Source organism: Leptosomus discolor, chromosome 2, assembly GCF_034619465.1.
Source record: "Leptosomus discolor isolate bLepDis1 chromosome 2, bLepDis1.hap2, whole genome shotgun sequence".
Lineage (NCBI taxonomy): Eukaryota > Metazoa > Chordata > Aves > Leptosomiformes > Leptosomidae > Leptosomus > Leptosomus discolor.
In genome coordinates this window covers 34,843,423-34,867,595 of record NC_141392.1, presented here as the reverse complement: position 1 = coordinate 34,867,595, position 24,173 = coordinate 34,843,423, and the positions used below count along the sequence as shown (strand labels likewise).

The window sequence follows — 24,173 nt, the reverse complement described above, 5'->3', positions numbered from 1 at the left end:
CTTCACTCCTGTGCCGATGAACCGGGCTGTTGTTTATACTAATGAAGAACATTGTTGGTTAATAGACATTGAACCGTTTTTCTTGGATCAAAATAGCCCACCTGTGTTGGATAATCAAATTGGAATGGATTCAGAAAGACTTGCAGTCTTGTTTCAAATCTCACAGAAAGGCAATTTCTGAAATGTAGCGCTAAAGCCGGTTCCTGAACAGCAGTGACAACAAAAATAAGGTTTTCTTTTGCAAATATTGTTTCTGCACTGAAGTGGAGTAGTGTAGCACGACATAGGGCCACGTGCTGACGTCCTTACCCAGGGCCTGAGCCTGGTTCCATGGAAATCGATGGCGAAACTCCCACTCACTTTAATGGGGTACAATCAAACTGTCTAGTCCTTAGTCAAGCACAATTCCCACTGATTTCTATGGGATTTTTGCACATTCCTGGGGGCCAGCTGTTGTGCTGGTGTAAATCAGCATCACCTCCACAGCTGGCAGTGGAATTTTGCTGATTGCTCCCAGCTGCTGATTTGGCCCAAGGACTGTGCAAAAACTGAATGAGGATGTGAGGACACAGTCTGTATATTTTAGTCAGGGTATTTGCATAGAATGTAGATCGTTATGAGTTTTTTGCACAATGTATTGTTAATACAATTTTTAAAGCTTATCTGTAGTTTATTTATTTATACTCATTGTATGTATTATTAGTAAAAATGGACAATCTTACTGATGGTTAAGAACAGCAAAGTGTCAACATTTTGAATGTACAAAATGTCTTAGGTTCTTTGGGTAAACTTTACATATCGTTCTTGAAAAATCATGTTTCCTATCAAAACATTTAGTTACATTTTAATGGAGCCCTCTAGGCCCTGGGAAAAGGTGGGCACGGTAGTTGGTGGGGGTAGGGGTACCAATTTGCATAGTCACGAGAAACTGTTTTTCAGGGCTTACTAACTTTGCTGCACAGGATAGGTTTGAGTTCAAGTCAATCCGTTTTAAAAACTTAGAACAGCAAATTCGTAGGTTTAACTGTGCTTTTATAACCTGAGAAAAAGTTAAATTTGGCAGTCTTTTAGTTCAGAAAGAGAACCAGCCTCTTTCCAGGAGAGATGGGAGATTTTTTTTCCACTCATTTGAGAACATACTCGGCCTTTGATATGACAATTAAAACTTGTCTAGACAGCCAAGTTATTAATGCTTGAAAATCAGCTACTGCACATGAATAATAACTTTTCAAGTAGCTTTTTAAATAGTAGGTATAGTTGTATAAACACAGTCAGTGCGCTACACTATAAATGAACACAGCCACTTTTCTTGACTTCTTTAGGACTAAATACACTTTTTTTCCTTGGCTGCTCACTATAGACTATAGCAGGTCTTTCTGAGTAGTTATAATCATGATATAAACATCTATTTAGGCAATTTTGAAAACATGTAATGTAGGGACTTTCTAAGACACAGAATACAAAAACATCCTTTGTAGCACAGTATTTGGAAAAAAAAAAAAAAGAGAGAGAAGAATCTCACACACAGAACTATGCTAAACCTGCAATAAAGCTGTGGTTTACAGCAACCAGAACAGGAATACCCAAAGTTAAGGGTAGAATGCCAGTTGCAAAGCCTCATTTGGCGCTAATTTGGCCTGCAGTTAAGAAGCCTTAGACTGCAAGCTGAAATTCCAACTGTGGCTCTAGTCCAAAGCCTGTTGAGGTCAATCAGAGTCCTCTGAGCATAGGAGCCTGATTCTTACTTCATGCAAGTGCAAATCTCTTTGCAAAGCTAGGGGAGCATTGCTGCTGCTGCAGACAAGTTAAGAATCAGGCTGCCATCTATAAAATACAAGTTAAAAATGGAATTTTTAGCCTTAACATCGACATTCCCTGACTTTTCCTCTTTTTTTTCAAATTAAGAGAGAACCTGTTAATTTTCCAGATGATCTTTTTATCTGGTGTGTGGCTTCTAAGTTGTACATCAGATTCTCTTTGTACTCCAAATCTTGATATGAAATGTTCCTGTCTTGCTCTGTTTTTACTCTTTTACATGATACATGATGACTATGTCATTTTCCATTGTATAAAGAATGCTGACAGTGTTTCGGTACAAAATATATTCTTAAAAATTATGATGATGATGATAATAAAAATCCAAGGGAAAGGTGCTTCTACATGAGGTGTTTGGATTTTTCTCCAGCTTGAAAATGCTCTATGGTTCCAAAGCAGATGCAGGCAGAAGATGGATTCTGTTTGGAGAGATACTTAGCACCCTCTCTGCCTAGTGCTTTCTCCAACTAGATGGGTAAAGTCAGGTTTGCTGATGCAGTGCCATTGCCTGAGGCTGTCCTCCTAGTCCAGTAGGCCAGAAGTAGGAGGCTAGAGAGAGTAAGCAGCACCATGAGCCTAGAGTAGCACAAAACCAAAAGGGATCTCCCTGACAGCACACCGATAGAGATGTGCTCTCCATGCCTTTACTGTAGCCCAGAAAAAGCAATATGGCTGACTTGAATTTTCAGCTGCTTGGGATTCCTGGTAGGTTTGCACAGCCCTCGGACTTTTGCTACCCTGCCCAGGCCTGGCCCAGCACAGCACAGTGCCTACGCCAGGGATGCTGAGATGAACTTGATGCACCGCTGTGTCAGTGGTGTCTCTGCCAGGAGCAGGGGCCCAGTAATACTGCCTTGCCTCTGTTCCCACCCGCTGCGCTGGGCACTCCCGTTTGTTCCCACTTCAGTGGTTTTCTGTCTCGGGAAAATGCTTTTTTGAACCTGATTCTGGTTTTGCCTTTGCATAACTCCACCAACCGCAGCGCCCACCACCTGATTCTGCCCTGTTGTGGTTTCCGAGCCAGGCTTCGAGGCAAGAAGGGCTGTGAACCCACTTCTGATGGATTGTGGTTTGGCTGAGAGCTCAGGAAAGGGCAGGAAGTCATGGTTGAGGCTTCCACGTCTATTTGTCTGTCTAACATCAGTTTGGAAGCCTTTTTATTTTCCTTTTGCTCTTGGGCAGTACCAGGCTATGGCAGGCAAAAGAAGGATGATGTCTATGTAACCAAGGGCTTTTCCACACGTGCTTGGCTTATGTTGGCTGACTATGTTCAGAAGCCACTGCTGAACACTTCCCTGTGCAGTGTAAGCCAGAGAAAGGCCTTAAATGTTTCTGTTCAGTTGGACTTTAAGCCAACTCCAAATGTTTAAGATGGGAGACAGTGCTGCATGATTTGTATCTGAATTTTTTAGTCTCTGCAATTTAGGGATTATTCAGCTCTTCATTTTGGATATAAGCCCTATTAGACCTGAAATAAGACTGTTTCCCAATTGGGCCAGGCTTTCAAAATGTTTTTCAGCAGGGACAAGTAGTCTGTGAGCTTCTTGGAAGCTACGGTTCTTCAGGACTAAGTGAGTGTGTGAACCAACTTTTGAAATCTTATGCTAGAATTTATTAGCTGGATATTTCCATAGTTTCCTTTGAATGAGGAAATTAATTTTGAAATGAAACAAGCCTTGAATGGCTAAAACTCATGTGGAGTGGAATCACTCATGTTAGCATAGCTTTATTTTTTCCAAAGAAAAACAACCAAAAAACCACGACCAAATTATTGAGTTATGTTTGGAATTGGCTGTGATAAAGCTGATTTTTGATTTTTTTTTTTTTTTTTTTAAAAAGAGGTTATTGCCTACTCAGAGAGACTTGAAATACTTCAGTATCATGTGAGGTAGTCTGTGTCTAAACACATTTCACATAAATGCTTTTTCACAGCCAAGTTGTTAAAAATGTTACCAAATACCTTCTTTTTGTGTCACAATTAGAAATGTTTGCCCCACCTTGAAAGAACATTTTGTACTAAATATTCATATGTTGTCTATGTGAACTTGCACTAACATAGATTATATTCTCCCTCCCCTCCTTGACTGGCTTGAGAAGAAATAGGCGTAATATTGCTAAACCGGTTGAATGTGACATCTGCTTGAGGCATAGCATCTTTCTCAAGGGCTGTTTTGAGTAAACAGCCTGAAAACCAAAGGGAGAGCCTGATTCACCGTTCTGCTGTGCCAGCTTCCCACCCCTGTCACTCTCCTGCTGTGAGGCTGAGACTGAAGCCCTGAGATTTTAATGTAAGGGAGCAGCACTGAGATTTTTATCTTCCAGGATTTAAAACTCTTCACTGTGGAGGAAGCAAGAACAGAGTGGCCACAGCACTCTCAAGCTTGGCAGCAGGGTTGGGGTAGCATGACGTGCTGCAGTCCTAACGGAGCATGAGTTCAGAGGGAGGTAGTGGGCATTTCAGAGCCAGCCAAGAGCGCAGGCCATGGAGCTGCACGAGTTTCCCAGGGATGGGCATTTGCCACATCATTAGCTGCCACCTTCTGCAACCCCATACCAGGACACCAGCAAAAATCCAGCATCGCTTACAAGTTTGGAAGGCATGAAGGGGTTTATGTTCCTACTCGCCTTCTTTAAAACAGGCTTCTGAATAAATAATAGGAAAATTTAGGAGCAGCCGTGCCACTAAGGTATTTTTTTCACCACAGACATTCAAGCAGCATAGCTGATGTGGGGTTCATCTTGCCTACCATCCCCGAGAAGTGCTCCCCACAGAAATCTACAGCACTGCTTTCTGCACCGAGGCTGGTCACAGTGACCTTTCCACACAGAAAACTGCAGAACCCCGCAATTCTGCAGGGCCAGTTAGTGACAGCTCTAAGCAACGTCCCAGCACACCTGGAATTCGTACTTCAGTATGAGGAACAAGTCAGGCTGAGGGCAGCCCTAAATGCTCACTGTGATAAGCACAGAAGTTAGAAAGAAAAACTACACAAGTCTAGGAACAGTTAAGTGACCTAGCGAGATTTTTGGTAATCGTGGATATTGCTCGGATTTTCTCACACGGACCAGAAAGCGTACAGGCAAAAGTCGCTTTGCAACAAATGGTGTGTGGGGTTAGGACCAAGGCCAACCCAAATGGGAAAAAAAAATGAGCTGCAGACTCTTTATCTGGCTTTGATACACCCTCCCAGCAATCACTGCTGTTATGAACATACACAATTACTACAACAAGGAGATTCAGCAGCATGTGCAAGATCAAAATAATAAACTCGTAGTTTGCCACAGGTCCTCCCTAGCTTCTGTTGCTAGACCTCTCCATCTGTCTGTCAACAAATAACTATACCCTGCTGCTTTTCAAAACCACGGCAAAAATCCATTTGACTTTCATGGAAAGTAGGTCCGTAAGAAAAGGGGTATTTCTAGCTCTCCCTCTCCAGTTATTTTCAGCTGGGGCATAGTCTAAAACTGAGTTTATTTTTAAGTATGAATAGAGGACTATTTCTGTCTGCATTACCCGTTTGATAGAGTCAATAGAAAGCACAGCCTCTCTCCGCTGCAGTAGCACTGGTTTCGCAGTCAGCCAATGAAACGTCTTATATTCATTACCTTCTGATTTTAAAACGTGAGGGTGTGCACGAAACAACCGGGCAATAATAGTAATATGTATCATTCACCACAGATCTATTTTTATGTGTTGTGCCAATTTCATAATAAACTTTTAATAACAATAAAACATTAAATCTTCACTAGGTTGTTCTGTTTTTTCTCTGCATTATTAATGCTCATTACACAGCCTCTCGACTTCTTTAACTTCTGGCTTCCTTTATCTTCTGTTTTTCAGATGTAGCTGACTCTTTCCCTCATAAACCTGTAGTGTGAAACTTTAGAATGAAACGTGCAGCTTTGGTAGCAGCTTGTGTAAAACTCCTTTACAGTTTAAATGCACTATACAGAACAATCAAATAACTTGGTTAGAGGAAAAAATAGCTTGCTTATTCATGCAAGACTCCTGCTGACATCACTGGGCAGTGTAAGCCTTAGGAGTTAACAGGCACGACTCAGACCTTACAGCCTCGGATGGCTGACCACTTTTGCATAGGGTACTACAGCCCATCAACAGTGTAACTCACACACGTGCTTCAGCGGTACTGGATTTACGGGTAAGGATTACACGGTGAGTAAAACCACCAGATCAGTTCCAGAGACCTGTTCTTATGAGATCCAGTGTTTCACTTGTTGGCATGATCCTAAGTAAAGTTCGTGTTGACCTGAGTAAGTGCAAGAGGAAACTTTAAGGTCTCAGCTTCTTTCAGTTAAAGCTATTGGAAAAATTCTGCATGACCCAAATGGGAAAGGATTATGCCCTACATCCACTTGTGGCTGTAAAAAACGTATGAGGTTTCTGAGGGAAACCTCAAAATCCAAACAGGACTGAAGCAGCAGATGAACAGGATTTGAATACAGTTAGTTCCGTTTTTTTGTCTTCTGATAAAATGACTATGAATCGGATGCTCACCACACAGTTCATCCTAACTCTAACCCATCAGCATGGATCTGTGGCCATGCCTGCTCAAAGCCAGCCTGAAATTGGCTCTTTGTTTACTATACACGACCCAAAAAAGGGGTACATTAAGACATCTAGAGATTCTGAGTTAAAACACAGCATTAGGTAACCAGAAATGGCTGTGAATGGTATAAAGACAGCATCTAATCCCCATCAGCCAGCAGAACAACAGCAGCCACCCAAGTGCCTGCAGGTATTTTCAAAAGTGGGAATATATACATCGAATTTCACCACTTGCATTGGCTACCTCCTATAAAGGCCCTGGAAAAGCTTCATTTGACCTGTAATACTGATTAAACTACAGGCATGAGTTTAGGGGGGAAGAAAGGGAAGGTCACCCACTCCATTGAAAGCACACCTGATGTGCCATGTGTACTTGTCTCCCATTCAGATCGGTACTACGGACGCCTCCCAGCTGGGCCTTATTTTGGTGGAGTGTTTCTGAGCTTGAAGTCAAGCCAATTCGTGTTGAGGGATTTACTTGCAGGAATACCACAAATATGACTCTTTGCTACCACTGCACTGGATCTTATTTTTAAATTATGACTTTCACCACTCTTCTAAGAACAGAGGCTGGCTCTGAAACATCACATCAGCTCCAGCCTTCTCCAAAAGTTACACATATCTCATCGTGTTCAGGTTTTGAGGCTTCAGTTTCCACACTGATGCCTTGCTAGACCAGGGCTGTGACACCGGGGGGGGCCGTCATTCTATGAAAGACCCTGAGAAGAAGGTGTCTTTCAGCAGTTCTCTTACCAGTAGGCGGAAGGAGACCTGCAAGTCTCCCTCAGCAGTCAGAAGCAACAGCGAAACAGAGCTACACTGACTCTTGGTTTGCAGAACAGGGCTTCCTTGCAATGCTGAAAGGTGGGAACAAAAGCCTGCCTAATTAGAAAAACTTCACTGAAGCTGAACAGTAAATCTCAGCAGCAGAGAAAAGAGGATTTCAGTACTAGGCAATCTGACACTAACAGCAAAGAGCCAGGCTCCCTTGGTGCCTGGAGGCCGTAGGCAGGTGTTGCTGTGATGGAGCACAGAGGCAGCACTCCGTTCCGTGGAGCAGCCTGTCACCAACAGCTGATGGAAATGCTGGAGGTTTCCAAGAGTGCTCAGTGGCTCTGCCTTCGCCTGGCTCGAAAAACCCTTGTGATGGGAGAAAAGCCAGTGCTGACAGTATTGTAATGTATGACAAGCTACAGTAGTGGCTCCAGCACTGCGTGCTCAAAGAGGCAAAGAAGATTCTTTCCTGGCTGCTCTCTAAGAAACTTTCTGTTCAACAGGAAAGGTCATCAAGAGATCCAGACCAGAACCGAGGACAGAATATGGCTCTAGGTAAAAGAAACATTCTTGGGAAAGAAACAGATTCACTACAATCTCCAGGGGGAAATGAAATCTTTTTATTTAAAAGTACAAAGGCTGCAGTGAGGACAGCAGGGTTCCTTTTATACCCCATTTTTAGAAGAAAGATACAACAAGCTACAGTGGCTACAAAACAGACACTGAGGGGCAAAGCTGGGAGCAGATTACTGTGGATTATTGCATGGGTGCAGAACACAGGTTCCACATCCATTCCCCTCCATTTCCACTGCCTTTTCTCAGGAGGGGCTGGTCCTCTGCATGAGAGAGAACCATTGCTGGAAACCCCACAGCCAGAGGAATTCTCTTGTGGCTTCAGACCTTTATGCATCCTCTACAGACATCGACCAAGGTGTACTTTATTTAGCACCACTCACTGAAGAACTTCAAAGCACTGACAAACTTTACAATTTGTGTTAATTCATGAATGCTCCTTGCCATTTCTAGTATTACTGCTGTTATTCTATGGGCAGGGAGAGGGAAGAACAGAGATGTAACTCAGCAATCGGTGCTGCAATTTGGAATATACTGATTTGCATGCACTTAATGCCTCATCACTGTGACTTCTGGCTACAACGTGGAAGCTCAGGCTCCCAAGCCCCCTCCTCTGCTCACCAGGCAGACATGTTATTTTGGGCCAGAATATACGACAGTAAGGTTGAGTAATGCTATACACTTGAGTAGCTCCTCTGGGATCAGAGGGGATATTCGTAATGCAAAATCCTTCCAAAACATTGGTTTTTAAAATACTAAAACCTGAATGACATTATGTCAATTTTTTTGCAGCCTCCACTGACTCACAGTGCTTTCAACTGCAACTTGAATAATGCAGAAAAGAAGCTGGAACATGAAAGATCAGGTTTATTAGCAGGGAGTTTGCTGCACCTTGAATTCAAAAGATGATGTGCACACATGTTTCCCTAGACAAAATACAGCAATCACAACCTGAGTGATGCAAACAGGTAGATCTCTCTCAATTTCGGTGACTGATAGCTACTGAGCCCCTGCTGGAGTATGAACTGGTTTAAGGTTCCCATAAGATACCTAACCACTTTGAGCTATTCAAAAGATGCTCTCAGGCAAAATAACAGGATTCTATTTAGCAAAGGGAAGCGCATGATTGTTTTAATGCATTGTATAGCTGAAGCTGTGATAATGCAGGCTAGAAGGTAATGGTTTTAAGCAAAAGGGAAATCAGTTGTAATTACAATTGTTGTTGTCTTTATGCATTACCAGCTGTATTGACTACCTTCATCCTGTGTGTCACTGGCAACTAGGGAACGTGATACATTACCTCATGCTAGTGCTGGAGAGCAGCAGAGATTGGTGTCGTTTTTAGAAACAGGATTCCCACAGTGTAACTGTAGCAATTGGATGATGGTACACATGCATATCAAAATGTCAACAGACTAATTTCTTGGCAGTGCCAGCAAACATTTCACTGTTCAGGGCAGGAGGAAAGGGCAGGAATGAACATCTCAGAAGTTCAACAACTGACAAGCACAGCATTTTTACCTCTAAGAGTGTCCCCTGAGAGCAGCGTGGCTCACACTGGCCAGCACAAAAGGGAAGCTGGTAAAATGCAGAATCTCACTTTCCAGGATGAAGAGATTATATATTTGCAGGGCAGAATGTCCATCCCTCTCCTGCCTTACTTGATCCCACAACACATGAAATTACATCTCTGTACCGGTAAAGATAGCTGATAGGCATCCACAGACACCCTTCAAGGGCTTAGTCCTGGGTCTCAGCCGCCAGCGGGCAGGGTTTGGGGTGCCTGTGTTGTACAACACAGCACAGTGCAGAGGTCTCTGGCTCACTAAAGCTCACCAAGATTGCAGAAGTGCAAGGCTTATCACTGGGCACAAAACTGTACAGACATGGGCACACAGTTGGTAGGCCCAAATTGACTGTAAGTAAAGTCAGTTGGGAGGCAACCAGGAGCTGCCCGTGCAGAGCAGATGTGCGGCAGCATCTGTTGGGAACTGGAATTTAGCTTTCTTTACACTTTCATCATGTTTATTATCACCTTTTTCAAAGTACACCGATCTTTTCAACCTAATGACCAAATAACAAACTGGAAACTTTTCTAAAACACGGCTTCAACCCACACTGCAAGAATTAACAGCCATCACGGTCAAAGTAAATTGCAGGTGGTGGTATATTGCCTAACATCCTGATGTAAATGTATGATAAAGGCCTACTCCAGGGGGTGTAGTGCAACATGAAATCCAAGTCTATAGACTTTGCGTAACAAGTTTTATCTTCATGACAGAAAGGCCTCTAATTATGCTGAAATGTGTGCTTTCAAGCTTTCCTACACCCGGCCTTCAGGACACCCTACCCCCCCAGTTAACTGCAGCCAATGACCCCCTCCATGTCATTCTCTCCCCACAAGAGATTTTAGACACTGAATCTGCACAGCCACAGCACCAGACCAAACGGACCTCCATCTCCTCAGCCCATTCCCACCTGCCTCTGGCCAGCCTCTAAACAATTTTTGTGGCTTCCTTTATGTTCAAGCCATCTTTTTCTACCTGCAGTGCTGGAAGGGAGTAGCCAGATCTGGCCTCTCAGAACATACCACCCCACAGAGAACATCTTGTTGTGGAGAGGGCATGGCAGGAAGAAACATCCTTCATAGCATTTAGGGTGATGTGAGCCAGATTTCAAATGGGAGGCCATAATTTTCACTGCCAGAGACTGCCACCCATCTCAGGCATGTAGTAGCTCCACTTGCCCTCTTTAAGCTGCTTAGTTTAGACCTCAAACAGATCCAAAGGGAAATTGTGGATACCTTCACAGGTGAACTTCCATATACAGCCATGAAGCCACAGGCTGTGATGGTTGGCATGCAGATACATATCAGCACGCCAAAACTTCCACAGCAACATGTAACTAGTATACACAAACACAATTACACATGCATTTATTGGGAGAAGGTGGTAGAGTGACTCAAACATGTGTCAACAGCTTCCCAGGGTGAGGATTTAAAAGAGCTATTTGCTGCAATAAAGACTGAAGCTTAATACACAACTTTCTGCAAAGACAGCTTTTTTTGCTTAGGCGAGATGAGTGGCTACATTAATGGGAAAACCGGAAGCCTTTTATTGGGTGAGTAGTAGCTGAAACTGCAGGGGTATTCATGCCATCTTCTGCAGCATCTAATTTCAGCTGTGGTAATTCAGTCTGGTCTCTGTGGGTTCCCTATATAGGCAGTGAAAAGAGAAATGGTTCTCCTGCAGATGATATAGCAGAGACAATTTCAATGCCCTGAATGGTCTTCCAGAGGCCTTAGCTCCAAAGTTTATAAAGGGACCTTGTGGACACTCGCTTTCTACCAAACACCTGAATGTAGATGCCTGATCTCCCTTTCACACACATACACACCCTGTGATTAAAGTTAAAAAAAAAAAAAAAAAAGAGCTGGAAACAGCAGGCCACAGATAGGTGACTCCAGATGTTTCCTTAAGCACCTGCTAATAGCAGGGAAAGTACCACCCTAAGAAATTAAGAGCAGCAAAGGCTTTCAGTGCTGAAGGCAGAGGGTTATGCATCACTCCCACAACAAAGAAGGCACTTGCCATTCTGCTTCCACGGGGGTTCACCTGTCCTGCCAGGCTTGGAAAGAGATCTGACTAAAAGCCCTGGAAGAAGCTGAGGCACCTGCACAACATCCCTCTTCAGCATCCCACAGGTGATGCAAGCATCTTTTACACGTAGGAGTAAGAAACACAATACACTCTATCAACTAGAAATGCTAAATGATGTGGAAAGGGCTCTATAAACATGTGACCTTCATTTATTTTTAATTATTTTTCATATTGCTGAGACCAGAGTCTCCTATTAGCCAGATCCAAAGTAATTATTGGTTATGGGAACTTTCAGTGGCTGTTAAGCAGGTCCTGCATTGCCAGAAACAGGTAGCAATAAGAAAACACTGTTTGCCACCCCTTCCACCAAAAGTAAAACCAGATAATGCAGAATAGTATTTCAAAAGAGCAGATTTATCATTTTGTGTGGACTGAACTGGGCAGTTTTTTTATTCCTGTCCTTTTTGAACTGTTCAACACCGGCACATAAAGGAAGACACAGAACAGCACTTTTTCAGAACCCAACTTACCAAATAGCTCCTGGCTGGTGGCGGGTTTCTTTGCAAACAGCACTGGGAATGTTCAGTGTTTCAGTACTCAGCCTTCATCCCTTGGTGGTCTCCTGTTCTTGAATGTAGAGGAAACAATGCTGGAAACAATGCTACAGATGTCGATGAGGTTACAGCAGCAAACAAATCTGACCTGAGCTGTTTGGGGTTGCCAGTTTTGTGCATAGCTCACATTTTATCACTCCAAATGGCCGAATGCCAGAGATGGGTGAATGACCACTGGCTACACAAAGTCTGAGTCAGTCTGACAGGTGTTTCAGAGTGCTTTACCAAAAGGTATAAATACCAGGTATAAAGTATTAAGCGACTACCTCTGGGGGAATGGGACAGAAACAGCACCAACACTACGATGTATGTGAGCGTGTTCACCCTCCCATAAGGCTGCAGCCTTTACAAAGGAAAGGGAATGCACAGAGCGCCTGAAAACAGAAAGGGAACAGGCCTGTGGCTCTGCACAGAGATAACAGCCCTCCAGCTGCTTTTTTAGCTGCAGTCAGAACATAGCCCATTTTGTGAATCTGCTAGCACGCAGGAAAAAAACATGGGCATGAAACCCCTTGCTCAGCAGATGCAGGACATGGGCTTTTCATTTCCTAAGACAATATTAGTTTTATATGCAGGCTTAGCTAAACTCAGGACTCCTGATGTATTCTTATTCACTTCAAATTCCTTGTCTACTTTGTCCAACCGAGAAAAGATTTGGGGCTAAAGACTCTGATGGACTGCAGAAACAGAGGGACACTGTTATGTTCATCTATTTTGTTAAACCTGAAGACTTTGGAAACACACGACTTTGCACTTACAGGCATTTTTTATTGCCAGTGTGGTTCAAGATGGCGAGGTTATTAGAGCTCAGAGATTCAGAGCCTGAATCCACTTCTATTTTATACTCTTCTTAGCAGGATAATCCATTTGAAAACACTCCAAGGAAATGAGGGGAAAACCCTCAGATTCCTAACTAGGTCAAGACTGCACTAAACCTTCCATGGGCAAAGATCTAGGTAAGGGTGATGCTACTCTGACAGAGTGACAGCACTAAGGATGTAATTTAAAGATAACAGAAGTCAAAGAAGGAGATGTCAAAGAAGGACTGGGACACAGTATTCTAGGTTTTAATTGCAGCTGGCTCCTCTGGAGTATCCACTGAAGGAATTTTACACAGGAGCAGCCCACTAGCTGTAAAAGAAAATGCACAAAAGCCTCAGAGAAAACAATCTTCATGCAGACAAACAATATTAATTGTCGAAAAAGGAGGCATCACTTTCTTTTCTTTCTGTCCTTTGCAAGAGAGGTGTAAATACATACTGGCAGTCACACACAGATTTAATCCTGACCTTCAAAATGTTTTTAATGCAAATGAGTCCAAAGCCTATACAGGTGTGCTACGTAGATATCACTGCAGCTTGCTGCATTTTACAAGTAGTGCAACTTACCACCTATAATCTCTTGGGAGACCCCTCTCTTCTAGCAACCACTGCCTTGGGAAAACAGTGATTCTGTTTTTTCATAGCTGAGCGACACCAGTGTGACGGGAAATGCAAACAGCAACTTCATGCACCAGAGAAGGTCCTGTGGTGGTGACGTTTGCTTCCTGAGAGGTGAAATGGTTGAATTCAGTATCAAGGTGTTACATCAGCCAAAAAGAATCACAGGAATAAAACCAATACTCAGAAGCTCACACAAATGCTGTTCCCCACACACCAGCGCTAGCTGCCACAACTGCAGAGATTATTTCCTGTTCTTCATGTCACTCGCTCATTCACCAACATATTTTCTATAACCAAGTTTTGACTTCCAAGGGAAATGGAGACTACTGCAGAGCCTTACCTAGGGCCAGCACTAGACTGGGGTCCAACACAGCTCTGACCTACTGCTACCTGGCCCTTCGTATCAGTCCCAGTACAGAAAAAGAAACAGTCACCTTTCAGCTCAGGGTGTAACAGTCCAATGCCACAGAAAGCCAGGCCTGACACTTCCCATGCATGAAGCTTTCCCACAGGCAAGAATGAGCCTCAAGAAGCTGTAGAGGTAAGTTTATAATGCAGTGATGATTTCTTCTACACAATCAAGAGAGAAAAACACACCACAGACGCTTACTGCACCGGGCCCTGGGGCATGCTTGTAGCTGTGTGATGCTACCAGAATACCCATTAACAAACAGAGCAATAACAAGGTAATAATTGTGAAGGGGGAAGAAACCTATCTGAGCCAGTCTTAAACTGAATTACCACAGTAGCTTGCATATAACAGAATCTGACTCAGGAGAAACGGGTCCAGTTCTGTAAAAGCAAACAAGCCCCAAGGCAAACCTGAGCACACAGTGACTCTTTGTCATGCTTTGTAGGGGGTTATCACCACGGGTTTTTTTTAGGTAGGACAGAGTTGTAGCTCTGTCTGCCTGTACCTCTGTCAGACTGAGAAAGGGGGACTCTCCAGAGAAGTGGCATATAAATTGTCAGCCAAAACCAGAGATGTGTAAGTAACATGGGCCTCTCTGAAGGTGCAGCCTGTAAGATAATTTAAACATGTCTTGATGGCGTAGAACTGCAGAGTGGAAAAATCTTCTCAGTGTAACCTGCTGTCAAACTGCATCTGAAGGCATTTATACAGGAAAAAAGATCAGAAGACTCATGGATCAGCAGCCATGAAGTGACTGTACCATCCATCCCTGACTGGCTGGCTACAAGCAAGAGAAGAATAGGTCAGTTTGCAACAGCTACCCCAGCAGGTTCAGCCTACATCTTCCTCATCCCTGAAGCAACTCTGCAAAGGGTCATCTGAGAGCAATCACGTTCCATCAGCACAATTCAGATAAAATGATCCCAGAAGGTAGGAGAGGATGTGCTGGGGGTGGGGTGGGGTGGGGGGTGTGCAGACGTGCTAAAATGTCTAGGTTATTTTTGAACGAAAGCTGGTTCACATGCCACTACCCCTTTGAATAAGAAGAACAAGCACCTGACTGGTGAAAGATCTCTGCACTGTTCCTGAAACTCCCTCCTGCTCCACGTGATGATATGCACAGGAGTCTTTGCTCCTCAAAAAATCCAGGCTATTGCCAACAGGTTTTATATAAAGAATTAGTTGCTGCTCAGAGAACTGTGAATGATCTCATAAGCTGCAAGATTTCCTAAATGAGACAGGCTGCTGAGGAGACAGAGGTCTGATTTTGGGAGCTAGCTGCATCACTAGCAAGGGTCACACATCTTGGCTCTTCGACAGAGAAGAATTTGTTGGAAACTCCACCCAGTACGGGATAAACAGTGAGTTACCCAGGATCTGCTCTCTACCCAGGGAATTTTTACTGAAAGAGACAAGCCCCTTTGCAGCAAAATATGGATAAATATGGATAAAATATGGATTGTGGCCAAATTTGGAAATAATTGTATCTGCCCTGTTCACATAACATTCCACAACTGGGCAACTGGCCCAATGCCATTTCCATGCAAACCGATGGTTAGTCGCCATCAGTCCCTCATTTAAATCCACTGAACTGCTGACTTACATCTGACAGAGCAGACAAAAAAAACCCCTGCAGCCTCCATTATAAACAATTCCATAAATGCAGGGAAATTGAGACAAAGTTGCTCCTTTGAAACATCTGGCAATCAGCTCATGTTGGGAAGATGGGTCTTGGTGCTTTTGGTGCTGTTTGGAGCTGTGTTTCCAACTCACAAGCACTGCGTACGTGTAAGAATGAGGGTCTGAGAATTCCTCAACATCTACATTTGATCTCAGATCTCTCTTTGGCCAGATGAGGGTACGAAGCCCAAGCTGGTGCTCTGAAAATAGCCCTCTCTCAGCTCTGGTGGGAATTGAGGCTCCTTGCAACAAGTGCTAGACTCTATAAATCGATGTTTATTGTGCTTATTAAACTTTTTTTTCAGTTCAGTGGTTAAAAACTGAAAACCGTGAGCCAAAGTCACTATTAATACACACCCCTTGAGTTCAATAAGGTTAGAGATGGGGTGGCTGCAGCTCACTGCTCCCTTAAAATGACAAAGGCTGCACTTAAGACATTAGGTTGGCGAGGAGAGATGCAGGGAACGGCGAGGGGAAGCGCCCCCTGGCAAGGGCTCCTGCAGAGCACACCAGTGACACTACGCAAGCCTGCCGGGATCATATTCACTTACTAGAACCAAGAAACTGGCTCAGAGACAGCACCCTTTTCCCAGCACTGAAACCCAGTTACCCATGACTTAGACAGAGGGTTCCTACTTAGAGCCTGGTGAATTTAAACAGATTGCTCAGGCACCTGGATTTACCTAATCTCATCTTTCCTAGCTCTCCTCATGGCAACAGAGCTGGTTCAGCTGCTCTCGAGATCTCCAACTGATCCTGGATATCGAAGGGGTGGAGGTTGGACTTCTCATTTCTTCATCTGCCCCACTGTCTTTGTGCTTGCCTTTGTCTTCCTGCCGTTTCCCTCCCTGACCAGTTCCCCACACTCCCTTCTGCCTGCTCCATCTGACATTCTGCCTATTCTTGGTACAAATGTCAGGGGTTCAGTCCTGCATCTTTCCGTTTGTGAGACAACAGCAGGGGACCACATGGAGACCAACTGACCCCTCTATCCAAGGGTCTCATCCTGACTGCTGGTGCAGCCAAGGCCATTGCATACAGGACACCAAGGCAATGGGGGCTAATTTTGTTAGCATTCAAAAAGCATTTTGGCTATTTGGAGCATGGTGTCTTCTCCCTAGATTCTGTCTTATTGTTTATCATTTATCTATGACAACAACCTCATCAGGTAGTTTATGACAAGATATAGTCAATCTTACATATTTGTTGTATAAGAGCTTTTCAGAAAGCAATCCCTTTTTTCTGAGATCTACCCTTGTTATGTGCCTACATCCCAGATGCTTTGCATCTCAATGAACACAGATCAAGAAAGCAAATCCATGGCAGAAAAAACCACAGGGAATAAAATTGACATATGTGGTACTGAGAACAGGCATCAGATATGAGTCTGAAAGACAATGAGACAGATTTTGACAAATATCTGCAAAAGGAATCACTTTCCTTGCATGGCAGTTGCTTTTGAGACAGAAGTTGTCATTAACCTGGAAAACTTCAGCCATTTCCCTTTTAAAACCTGGAACTGAATCCTACTTTCACTTACATTTAATGGACATTTTGCCATTTGCTGTAAAGAAAAAGGCCACGATCTTTAGGAAAAAAAAATCAAATTATTTTTATTGAGATGCACCACTGCCAGTCATACAGCACTGGTTCATGAGGAAAATTTGTCCAAATCATCTGAACCAGGCACATGAATTTCACTGGCTGTGTTGATGTGCAAATGCGAAATGAACTTGTGCAATTACAACAGGATATTGCAGGTCTTACATATACAAAAAAAAACCCCAGCTCTAGAGGTAATTTTCAATGTTCCTAAACCTCAAAAAAACCCCAAACAAACCTCTAAAATGCCTTAGAAATGAAAAAGCCTTAAAATAGATATTAACAGAGATTACAGGCATATATGTTATTACCCTGAACAGCTCAGTATGCAAGAGACTGCTGTAATAGTGCCCATCGCATACACAGAGTTAGGAGTTTGTACCTCCAGATTTCCTAGCAGCTGATTTACAAGGGTGTTTGGAGGCTCTTGACTCCTGTCATCACAGAAAGGACTTGATGCACAAGGAAAGATGGCAGCTGTGGAAATCAACTCACCTTTGTCCAATAAATACACTGGATCGTTAAAACAGAATAAGGGTCTTCAATAATTTTTAGCATCTTTCATCTTAAATGTACAAAACTCCCAAGCCACTCCTCTTAAAAGGCGAGGGACTGTCTTTAAAGGAATAATTTTCATTTCCTTTCTTATTGGCTTTTGCACTTAGAGCCTGTATTGAAAAAAACAACTAGTCACACTGGAAAGCTAGTGCTCTCAGTAGCAGAGCAAAGAAATCTTGCTTTCCTGCTAACAGTTGAGGTACTCACACAATACCATCTTCTAGGAGAAGGAAGTATTGTCAAACCTGGGAGGAAATAGCACGTGTTGCCTGTACATCATTTTGGCTGTCCATAGCTTGCTGAACTGCTACACTTGTCAGCTGTTTTTTCCTCTCAGCTTGCCTGAGTAACACAGTTAAACTAGGACTGAAGTCAGATTGTTTTCAGTCTGCACTCAAAGTTTGTTGTATCTCCTTCACACCTGAACACGCCATCGCTGCCAACAGCTTGCCAGTTTTTGCCAGCTACATTGGTTTGTCTCTTGCCTCTGCTGACAAGCCTTGCCATCGTTAAAAAGTACACACACTAAAATACACTTTGCCCAGGCTGCTGATTAGTTACGTATAAAAATATATTGAGGCCAGGTGTACGCATAGTGTTCCAACACTGAAGTTATGAACTTCTGCCACGTCGAGGATGTGGTCTAGACCATGGCAGGTAAAATGGGGCTGTTTTGACATTCATGAGCTGGTTAATTCACTGAGTAGCCCTCATATGGCAAGAATGTGAGCCTGCATGTTCATTAGATGCTCCAAATCAGCTGCAAACATGGTCAATACTCAGAAAGGAGTTCCTCAGAGGGAAAAAAAACCCCAAACAATAAAACCCCAAAAAACCCTGCCAACAAACACTGTTGAGTGTCAGCAACCCTAACCTTGCCCAAGAAAGCCTGAGCCAAAAATCAAAGAACCTACATGCTCTTCAGATGTAGGGGATTTCTAAGACCCACCTAAAATAACTGCCATTTCATCTGTTTTCTGTAACTACATAGGGTTCTTTGTAGTTAACACAGTTTAGGATTGTTTAAGGACAAGTCTGGGATTTTCAATGGCTTGTGAATCACAAGAGAATGGGCTGCTGATGTCATAATGCCTTCTTGCTTTCATAACTGTGACTTGAGTAAAGATAACTAGGGAGATTTGTAAAAAGTAATAACCAACTTGCACACCAAACAAGATTTGTATGTTCCTTCTAAAAACTATATTACAATGTCTTCTATTTTATGCCATTGCAACTAGCACAGACAGAGACAGTCCCTTCCTTGAAGAGCTGGGAAAAGCTAAGACACCTTTGTTGGATCTTCAAAACAAGAGAAACCAGTGCCTGGTCATTCTGCATGCCCAGAGGTCAATGCTAAAGGAAGTAGCAGTGATGTAGAAGACATGAGCATTTAAGATGTTTAGAAGAGTATCTCAGTGCGTCTGAAAAGATTTGAGAGATCCTACAGCCCTGGGAAGAAACAGAGATCAGCACATAAAGTTTGTCATAACGGCTAACACCTAGCACAGGGAGGCCAGGCCCAGCAAGTTCCTTTCACTGTCAGCAAGAGGCATGTGAAGACCACAAGGAGAAGGAATTAATTCAGACACTGTTAGAACTGCAGGGAATGGGGATCCTCAGGATCTCTGCTGTACAGCGAGCTTACAAACCCAGATGGGCTCTTCACAAGGGAGTCCCTGAGGCGGCTGGAGGATGCCTTGGGGCCAAGAGACACTCCTGGCTCCCTCAACTCTGACACAGAGGAGAGCTCTGCGGTGCCCTGTGGAAGAGCTGAGCAGTCTGCCCTGATTCTGGATGGAGCTCAGGGCACCAACCACTGCTCAAAGAAACAAGCATCAGCTGCTCATAGATCTGTTTTAACACCTTTTGATGCCAAAGGACAGATCGGCAGTGGAGTTTAGTAACAGTTCATTCTCTGCTCAGCTGCAGTTTTGTTTAACTCAGCTAACAGTAACTGCGGAAATTTTCTTTTACTAATTGTTGCCCATTTAGAAGCCAGCGGAAGGAAAGCACGTTTTATTCATTCAGCTAGCTTCAATAATGCCCACCTTATGAAACCACAGCCACAAACAATTTTCATGTAACGCTTTTGAGGTTGATTGGTGAATTCAGTCAGACAAGCTCTTTCTGCTTGATAAGGCAGCAGTGGGGGTTATTTCAGCTATAATGGTCTAAGATAAAAGCAGTTTTACTGAATTAAAAGCATTTCAGAGAAATGTGCCCATTCAGTTTCATGTCAGGATGGGAAAAAGTCAAAACATTCTGTGAAGATAAATTGCAATGGTTTGACTTCCTGTTTTCAATTTGCTTGATTATTTTTTTTTTTTTTAGATTTCATTTTCACAGAAAAATTTCGATTAGTTAGCATTGCACTGACAATAGCAAAAATGAAAACCTTTGGCATTAATGAAATGAAATGAACTTGTAGGTCCAAAGACCATTTTAAATTCATTCTACAGATAATTTCAAATCTTCAAATGTCTGATTCAATTGTGAATTAAAAGAAAGAAAAATCAAGCATGATAATTTCTCAGGAAACCAACTATCTAGTTTCTGATCAGCAGTGTTGCCAGACATAGAGAGGGAAGCTTTATCTAGTCTTTGATTAGACCAAGTTTCTTCCCCATATACTGAGCAGAGAAGCCAAAATAAAGCTTTCATTGCCAGAAGCCATGTTATACTTTACATATTTTTAAAATTAAAAAAAAAAGAAAAAAAGAACTGCACTATCCACTGCTAGTGATTCAATATCCTTCAGAAGGTATTCCGCATTATACTACACAATATATGCTACAGCTTATAGTATAACTAAAGGTTACATTCAAGAGCTACGTTGTAAACTCCAAAATGAGAAATAAAAAGCTGAATTGTTTCTCTTTGTTTTCTTGAGAATTACAAATGGCTAAGTTTTATGAAAGACATGGATGCAGACCATAACAAGTTCTCCTTCCTCAATTCCCAACCCAGGAGGAATGCATGAGCCTCCAAGACCATGAGGGTTTTTGGAGACAGCCTTTCTCAATTATCTTGACACACCATGACACCTTTTTCCATTTGAGACTTTTAGGAAGGCTGCGCCCTCTCCTGACAGTTTCAGACTCAGCAGCAGTGACAGATAAAGCCTGCTTTGCTGCAGCTAACAAGGCTGGACCTTGGAGTTAACCAAGGCCAGCCCCGCTTGACTTAAAACCTCTATTGTACTACACAGAAGGGCTTCACAATAAGATGGATATCTCAAAATTACAAGGTTTTTTCACCATGCTGGAAGAAAAGAAATTGCTTGGAAGTACAGGCTTTAAAAAAGAAAATCACCATGTTTGAAAACGGATAGAACACCACTCTAGAATAATCTCCAAATAACATGCAGTGTTTACAATCCATGCAATTCTGTAAAGGAAACTGTCATATGTTGAAAATAATAACCTTGAAATTAGTGTTGTAACCCATGGATTCCACTTCACAGAACTAAGACATAATATGGCTAATGCTATTATAAAGAGTCAGTCTGCCTTCATAAGCAAATGTAATCTCCTTCAACCAGCAAAGCTTACGCAGGAATGACTAAAGAAAGCCCACACTTCTTGTCAATCATTCGCACTAAGCCTAAGGGAAGATCACCTTCATTTTTTCATGTGGAACGCTTACCTCACGTCTGATCCTGCATTCAAGTTAAATTAATTTTTACGGACTCACAACTGCAGACTGATTAAAGCTTCTGGTCCTAGAAACGACTGAATATCACCAAGAAAGAGTAGGAAATTTCCCTCTGGTCAAACTGGCATGGACCATTTGGAGGGATTTTCTGCCTTTCTTTGCAACTTAGGATATGAGTCACCTCCTCAAATCATCTGGGAATTTTACTTAGCAAATTTCCTTCTATTCTAGGATCCAATTACTGACACTGTTGATCTTTCTCGCTCTCTTCCTGTGGTACGTGGTTGTGTTTGCAGCTTTGCTCTTTTCCACAGAAGGGCTTTACTTTTTCTTTTTTTTTTTTCTTTTTAGGGTACTAGGGCTCAGGTTGCTGTCTGGGGAGTTTATGGGCAGTCAGTTTATTTCAAATGCTCATTCAAATCATTGATACATATAAAGGAAGATAATTATTAAATTACCTGCTCTAATTACATTATTTACAATGCTGCCATAAGGATGATTAACACTCACGGCCAGTGATCCATCAACTAAACAAAGCTGGAATGGGAAATAATTCTTCTTGGACTAACACCACACACTGAGGTATGTTTTGGGCCCTTGGAACTTATTGGCTACTGACAGATACGGGAAGAAATGATCTAGTTTGTCCATTGCTTTCGCACAAAGTATTTTACTGCTTTTACAGATTCTTCTCTGCACTCAAAGTGTAAAACACGTTGTGTACATTGGGTGAAGGTCAAAGATCTTTGACTGCTGAATTGCCCTACCTTCCAGTTCCCTCACCGCTTCTCCTTCTGTCCTGCCAGGTCAGCACAAGTTTTACGCTGCATCTCTGACATGAAGCTGGAAAAAAGAAAACAGCCACCAGGCGGCGAAATGTAATACTCATACAGCCTCCTTAATAATCACTTATGATCATCTTCAGCTACTGGAACAGGATTCCTAACGTAACAGAAACAGTGTATTAACATTTTAATTTCCCCTTATATTGTTTATTAAATTAGCAGATTAATTATAATTACTCATAAATGCTTTTGAGGCATTTTTATTCCACAATAAACATTGCAAACATGAGAAGTTCTACGAATAGCCTTGTTTTAAGCCCTCCTCAGCCAAACTGCTATGTGTTCAAATGTAAGCTTAAGCCTCCATAGGAACAAAGCTTTAATATTACACTTTGATCACTATTTTATTATTGTAATTTGCCAACATGTTGTAACTGCTGTACAGTGTTCAGTTCACCACTGTCAGGACAAATGGCAGGCTTTGCACATTACTTAAAACCCTGTTACGCATTTTAAAAGACTTAACGTGCTGGTAGTCCTGACAATATTCACCAGTACAGTGTAAACAGGTATTAGAAAACAAAACAAACCAAAAATTTTAAAAACAGAAGCATGCATGTGTTGGTATTTCTCATGACTTCATTTAGTAGTTTTGCTGTAAACGTCCTTCCACCTATCAGGTCACACCGCTGTCTACTTATGCTTCTCAGGAAAAAGGAAAATAAGATAGATATATATATATATAAAACCCATTAAAATTATTTAAAAAAATAGAGTATTTCCCTGTAGGCCTTTTTGACAGTCTTTCTACTCCTTTTTACAGAATCTGCAAGCAAAATCGTAAAAGACAGTTCAACTAAAGCATGATTTGACTCATGGTGTTGCACTTAAAACTAGCGTATGTACACACCTTCCCTAGGAAGCGTAGGCACATATGAATCTCTTTTTCCAGAAACGAATGGGTACCAAGCTGCTCTTTGAAGGCGGTAACTCCGGCAGACCCTGATGCTGAGGAGCCGAGGCTCCAGCGCGATGCAGACAGGCCCTCGGGCGCTCCACCTGGACTAAGCGGTTTGCAGACACTGAAGTCGAAGAAACGTGGTCCCAACGAGACATAAAAGGTGGAAGGAATAGTGGTATGGCAGCCTGTTCCACACGTGGGTTTGGAAACAGGGCTGTGGGATCATGCATAAGGGGATCAGGCTACTCGCCTCCCTAAACTTCTAAGGGGCGAATCATTGCAATAAACAATTCCCTACGCAGAAATATTAGCCCAACCCTCAAGACTTGGAAATAAAACCCTCCCACAGTGCGGGCAGAACCACGATCGTGTTCGCGGCACAGAAGCTCCGCCGGGGTCCTGGCCCCGGTGCTAACGGTACCACAGCGCCACCCCCCACCCGCGAAGCACAGCCCTGCCGCCAGCTCTCCTCCCGTCACCTCCCCGCACCGCCGGCCACCTGCGAGAAGGGATTCGCCCCAGATTCCCCGTTTCTATTTTGGAAGAGTTCTTTTATAACACCGCCTGTTTGCGGCGCCCCTCGGCGGGAGAGGCCCTCATGGCCCCGGCCTCCCCTCCCTGACAGGATCCCTGGTACCAAGCGCAAGCAGGCCCAGCGCAGCCCACACGACACTCCTGGGGGGAAAGAAAAAAAAGTAATTAAAACACCTCATATTGCCTACACCAGGGCACGGAAAACACCGCAACCCGGCGCGATCCTCTTCCTCCCGAGCTCAACATGGCGGCCGCGGCGTCACCCAAGGCATCACCTCACCCCTCGTCCAAGATGGCCGCACCGCCGCGGTGGAGGTGGCTTGCCAGCACTCAAGATGGCGGCTGTAAGGTTAAACCACCGCCTACCTTAGTCGGTGAGAGGAGGGTAGGTGTTAGTAGCTCGTTCATTTATTTATTTACGTGCCCGCCCCACCGGCCGCTGCTGGAAGTGACGCGGCTCCGGGGGCGGCGGTGCGGTGCCTGCCGGGAGGCCAAGTAGGCGGTGGCGGGGCAGGAGGCGGTGGCCGCCGGGAGGGGGCCGGGCCGCAACGACGCGGTTCCTGTCGCCGTGACATGGGTTCCCCCTCGATGGCGGTTGCCGCG

The 24,173-nt window shown here is 43.4% G+C and overlaps 1 long non-coding RNA gene across 2 annotated transcripts; it reads right to left on the bottom strand.

The window, feature by feature from the left end:
• On the bottom strand, window positions 1-23,994 carry LOC147415953 (uncharacterized). Of its 2 annotated transcripts, XR_015183373.1 has the most exons (6): window positions 23,745-23,994; window positions 22,986-23,157; window positions 22,058-22,133; window positions 13,331-13,488; window positions 11,859-11,955; window positions 1-38 (listed from the first exon to the last, which is right to left on the bottom strand). It is a non-coding gene; the product is annotated as an uncharacterized LOC147415953 (long non-coding RNA). The 2 variants fall into 2 exon arrangements; XR_015183372.1 differs by lacking the exon at window positions 23,745-23,994 and having other exon boundaries at window positions 22,986-23,490.
• Window positions 23,995-24,173: the final 179 nt, after the last annotated feature.